The 5,845-nt window shown below is 34.8% G+C and overlaps 1 non-coding gene and 1 pseudogene across 1 annotated transcript; both read left to right on the top strand.

Moving 5' to 3' along the window:
• The first annotated feature begins 831 nt into the window (after positions 1-831).
• Positions 832-4,151, top strand: LOC113343195 (annotated as a pseudogene).
• A 777-nt stretch (positions 4,152-4,928) lies between these two features.
• On the top strand, positions 4,929-5,013 carry TRNAY-GUA. Its single transcript is given in 2 exon segments — positions 4,929-4,965; positions 4,978-5,013. It is a non-coding gene; the product is annotated as a tRNA-Tyr (tRNA).
• Positions 5,014-5,845: the final 832 nt, after the last annotated feature.

Genomic DNA, 5,845 nt, shown 5'->3' with positions numbered 1-5,845 from the left:
AACTGCTACAAGAAAATAAGTAAAAATTAACACGGAAGGGTAATTTTGTCTGTTTTATATTTTTAAATTATTATGGACCAAACAGTAAAGACGTTATCCCAAAGAACTAAACAGACATGGGACCACCTAAAAAGGACAAAACGATATTTTTCCCATTTTTAGAAAGCATACAAACTACCTCTTTTGAAAGCCTATGAAAAATAACTAAACTGACACAATTATTTTTCTCTTTTAACTACGAACCCGAGACTTATTCAAAGAAACAAGTTTTTAGAAGATTTCTTTATGAAAAGAATACTCGCTTCTGTTTAGGAAACAATGTTATGTTGGAACTGAAAACATAAGTGTGTTTTTTAGGCTTTTCAGAACCATAAAATATATCCTTTGGTGTGGCATTTTTGGAGGTACAAACAACATCTATGGGTTCAGTTTTACCCACTAATAGTTGACGTATCTCATTAAATAAGAAGATATTTCTAAAACTACCATTTTGATTGATTATCATTAGTATAAGAAATATGTATAATTTGATATTCATGTTTATACTCGTTACGTATGTATTTTAAAATGCTTTTCAATGATATAAGATTTACGAATATCTGTGATATAATGTGAGAGATAAATTATTTCTAAATTTACTGGTTATAATTCATAAAGGTATAATTGTAAAAAATCAAAAATATAAGAAATAGATAGGCTAGGATTATATGATAGGTGGATCAGGAATATTTGAGAATGATAGGTTAGGATTATAGTACTTACTGCCTATCTTTTTCAAAAGAAAATAAATAGATAAATAAACAAACACAAAATGAATGATTGACCTAAACACTCGTGCAATAATTGAGTTTCTTTGCGAATGCAACGAACGGGCAGTTGAATATGAACTCTTATCTCCCCTGCTAATCCAGAAAACGAATGCTCGATTTTGAGTTTGATTCAACAATTAATTTGCTATAACTGAAAGCTGTGTGGAATCGGCAAAGGTTGGAAATCAATCAAAAACTACTGGTAAGACTGTTTATGATTCCCTGGTACTTGAAATTAATTGAAATGAAGCTGATATTTGATTAGTTTTCCCTGATAAGCAGTTCATAGTTGTTGTTTTTACCTTCCTTCTCAAAAAATATTAAATAAAATATTAGTGAGGATTTTTCCTGTTAACTGGAATCTGAGTCCTAGTTCATTGAATTGTAAGATCTTTCTCTGTGTATGAGAAACTGGTTGGTTACTTAATTTTCTTTTTCATTTTTAGGTTTCTGACTTTTCTTGGTACATGGCTTATTTTGTACTTGTTTTGGTACTTAATTTTCTTTTTCATTTAGACGTAACTTTTTGGACTTTTAAAAATTAAAAAGCAAGAAGCATCTTTGAGTGCACATTCAGAAATCAAAAATAAGAAGTCAGTTTTTGACTTCTAAAAATCGAAAAATAAGAAATCAATTTAAGTATATAATTTTAAACGACTTATGCTTCTGATTTTTGCTTTTGATATTCAAACGAGTTTTGGAAAGACTTTTTAGAAATAAAAATATTCATAAAACATTTTAGAAAGACTTTTAGAAGTAAAAATATCAATTTTTTATGGAACAAAATATTTCTGCTTTTAATTTTTGTTTCTGGATTCTACTTTTATATTCAATCGGACTATATTTGCTTGTACTATCAACCCCTTTTCCTTTTTTTTTCTTTTTTTTCCTTGCAACTTTGTGCCTTAGTAATTTTAGCTCGTAAAGATCCTACTCATCAGCCCTTGTGAAAACTCAAAAGACCATGACTGCCGCTCTTGATGTTTATTCAGATTCAGTGAGCAGTAAAATGAAGAAATAAGATAACCTTGCAAACAGTTAGAGAGCATGCCAGGGAGTGAACTTTGGACTGATGGGCTTATATGTGCTTTTGAGTTTGTTCGAGAGCCAAGGAAGACGATAGTTTCGAAACCTGCTTCTGACACCCACTTCGATCAACATTTCAACGGTAAGGATCCAGAGAAGCAAGTGCCCAATGGTACTACTGATTCTATCTCTCAGAATGTCCCACATATCGATCATCCAGAATTTGATTCTCTTGAAAAGGTTGGGCCGGATGCAAAGTTTCATTCAGATGATACCATTAAAAATCATTCTGACGGCACAGAGAAATCTGTAGGAAGTCATTGGGTACCAATTGGTTGGGCTAGAATATATGAACTCGCGCAAACAGTTCAAGTTGGTGGAAAAAGGTCGTCGCAGACTATCGAATCCATAAGCGACGAAGATGAGTTCACCGTTGAGGATGTAGCAACTCCATACTGGGAACGGGCAGCAGGGCCAACATGGTGGTGTCATGTGACTGCAGGTCATAAATTCACCGATTCATGGCTAAGCAATGCTCAGTGGTTACATCCAGCCATTAGTCTTGCCTTGAGAGATGAAAGTCGTCTGATTAGTGATCGCATGAAACACCTTTTTTTACGAGGTTAGTATATCCTTGTCTTTTGGGCTTTTAGCTCTGCCATTCACAGTCTCTCGTTACCGATACATTTTGTTATTTTTTCAGGTTCCAGTTAGGGTTGCAGGAGGTATACTGTTTGAGCTGTTAGGGCAATCAGTTGGTGATCCTTTTGTTGACGAGGATGACATTCCCATTGTACTTCGATCCTGGAAGGCACAAAATTTTCTAATATCCGTATTGCACGTTAAAGGGCCTGCATCGCACATTAATGTGCTTGGTATAACAGAAGTTCAGGTTCGTCTGTTTCTTCTATATAAGCAAACATTGCTTGATTGCTATTCCAAACTGCATTTGTTTATGAGTCTACATGGATTATGCGGTTTAGGAGCTTCTTGCTGCTGGCGGTCCCAATTCATGAAGTTATAGCGCAACTAGCTTGCCGTCTTTCCCGTTGGGATGATAGGTAATAAACGCTTTCATCCTTGCTTTGCCCAATTCTATGGTTTATAGATTTACTTGCGGTAAATTTTATCAACTGACCTGACCTGCGAAATTTCTACAACTGACACTAATGGTCACTGTAATTACTAATGGTCACTGTAATTACATTGTTTGCGGTAAATTTTATCAACTGACCTGACCTGCGAAATTTCTACAACTGACACTAATGGTCACTGTAACTACATTGTTTGCGGTAAATTTCAGGTTGTTCCGTAAGTACATATTTGGCACAGCTGACGAAATTGAATTGAAGTTTATGAACAGGTAATTTGGTATTTATTAAACATTTGATTATTGTGAATCCTCATTTACCACGGTCCACATGATCCTCATGTATGTATAGAAGAAACCAGGAGGATGTGAATTTGTTCAGCGTAATTCTCAATCAAGAAATCAAAAAGTTATCAAGACAGGTGATCAGGGTTAAATGCTGTCTTCATGCTAGAGAAGAAATCATATTTGAGCTTGTACAACACTTGAATGACAGTTCAGCAAGAAGCTTGTTGGAAGGCATCCGCAAGACAACAAGGGATATGATTGGCGAACAAGAAGCAGTCCGTGGTCGACTCTTTACCATCCAAGATGTCATGCAGAGTACTGTGCGTTCATGGTTGCAGGTAAAATACATATATATATATATATATATAAACAAGATTAGGACAATGAAATGGTAAGGGTAATACCGACTAATGTACAAGTGTGTTAATATTCATGCAGGATAGGAGCCTTCGTATTACTCACAATTTGACTGTATTTGGAGGTTGTGGTCTTGTTCTTTCGATAATCACAGGATTATTTGGAATCAACGTAGAAGGAATGCCAGGGGCTCAAAACACTCCATATGCGTTCGGTCTTTTTTCCGCGCTCCTTATCGTGGTAGGAATTATACTGATTGCATTTGGAAATTTCTGCCTGGGTTTGAGAAAACCCATCACCGGAGGACAGGTCCAGATAAGACAATCAGAGCTTCAACGATTAGTTAAGTCATTCCAAAGAGAGGCAGAAAATCATGCAAAAGTGCGACTAGAGTTTGATGAAAATAACTTACCTCCAATGGCAGCCGATATGATACCGGGCAAAGAGTATGTACTGGTTCAGTGAATATACAGTGCGACCAATTTTTCTGTTTTTTAGTCTTTTTTTTTGAGGATACGCTATGACTGAGATAAACTGTTATTTGTCTTCCCCATATAAAAAATATAATATCCTTTAACCATGGTAAAAATATGTGGCACAAATAATGTTTGTCGATATGTTTTCCGGAAAATGGGTCATTCGTCCAAATATTTTTAAAACATGGTTCTAATGGACAAGTAAAAATTAGTATGGGTGAAATGGACATAAAAAAAATAGCAAGAATGAAACTGGATTCATCCTGACTTAAACTTAAAAAAGAGCGAGGATGAAACTGAATGCATCCTGATGTAAATTAAAAATAAAAAAAATTATTTGAAAATAGGTAGGATGAAACTGTTTGCATCCTGGCTATTTTCACATTTTTGTCCATTTAAACAGTATTAAATTTTACATGTCTTTTTCACCCAAAAATTGTTGATTTTGGTCTTTTTAACTAATTTTGTGCTTCATTACATTTTAAGATGTTATGTTTAGAAGACATTTTGCCACTCCACTTTGCTCGTTTTCTTTCTCTGCCAGACACCATATGTATTCCATACATTATAAGATCATCTTGTGCATTATTAGGCGAGAGAGCCGACCTTGATATGCTTAAATCTGATTTTCGTTAAGCTAATTTATGGGACTTGTGAAATATGAAACCGTACACTATATGGTGAATTACCAAAAAAAAACTCGGCCATTTCGCATACCCCCCATCCCCATCCAATTCCCCCTAGTATGTGTGTCATGCCCCAAAAGTTAAATAAAGTCACGCCTCCAACAAGTTAAATAAATAAATGGTGTTTGATCCTTTGGCCAAAGGAGGGGAGTTCTTCAAAAGTACTTAATATTTGTTTCTTGGGAATTGAACAAAACCGACCTTAGCTCAGTTGGTAGAGCGGAGGACTGTAGTTGTAGCAGATAATCCTTAGGTCACTGGTTCGAATCCGGTAGGTCGGATATTTTTAATTTTTCTTTTCTTTTCTGTTGTTGTTTTAAATTTGTAAATTATGTAAGGGAGCGCGATTTTATTAACCATTTAATGAAGAGAGCCTGCTTCTGAGTTCGTATACCTTGATATTTTTAAACAAAAATCTTGTCACTCCAAATTCATTTTCCATTATGTTTACGATTTTATCTACACTTAAAAATCCTACAATTACAAATAAATGGTTTAGTAAAAAAAGACTAATCAGGATCCAGAATTCATCGTGTATATATGTACTTTAATATTCATCATTGTTTTTGGCATTGACCTGCTTTCAACTCAGCAATGTCGCAGCGCTCAATTACTGTTGCTACAAGTGTATAGTTCTATACTGCAAGAGTTGGATCATCCCTCAACATTTATACCTGTTGTTTTGTTGGAAAGCAAAATTCTCGACTTCTGAATCAACCAGCAATAGAGAGAAAATATATAAAATCAGAAAACTATTTGTGAATACATAAATCACGAAGCCATCTACGTGTTCACAAACAATATTCGCACACGTTCTAATTCTAAAATTGTGCGTCGTAAGCGTAAAAGGGATGATTATATCGATTTATCGACTCAAAGCCTTCGATCTTGTCATTGTCTAGTCGAGTATTATCATAAATAATGTTCGTACGAAGGAATAAACAGAGAATCAAGTATAAATGTAAAGCACATGAAGTTCAACGATGAATGTAAAGTGCTGAAATGTAAATAAGACAAAGATTTACGTGGTTCGGCACCAAGGCCTACATCCATGGGACTGGTGTTTCACTATGTATTGAATGATTACAAAGATAGTCGAATGACTTTAGAGTA

This window comes from Papaver somniferum, unplaced genomic scaffold, assembly GCF_003573695.1.
Source record: "Papaver somniferum cultivar HN1 unplaced genomic scaffold, ASM357369v1 unplaced-scaffold_57, whole genome shotgun sequence".
NCBI classification, from domain to species: Eukaryota; Viridiplantae; Streptophyta; class Magnoliopsida; order Ranunculales; family Papaveraceae; genus Papaver; species Papaver somniferum.
Note: the sequence above shows the minus strand (reverse complement) of the source record. Positions and strands in the feature narration are given on the sequence as shown.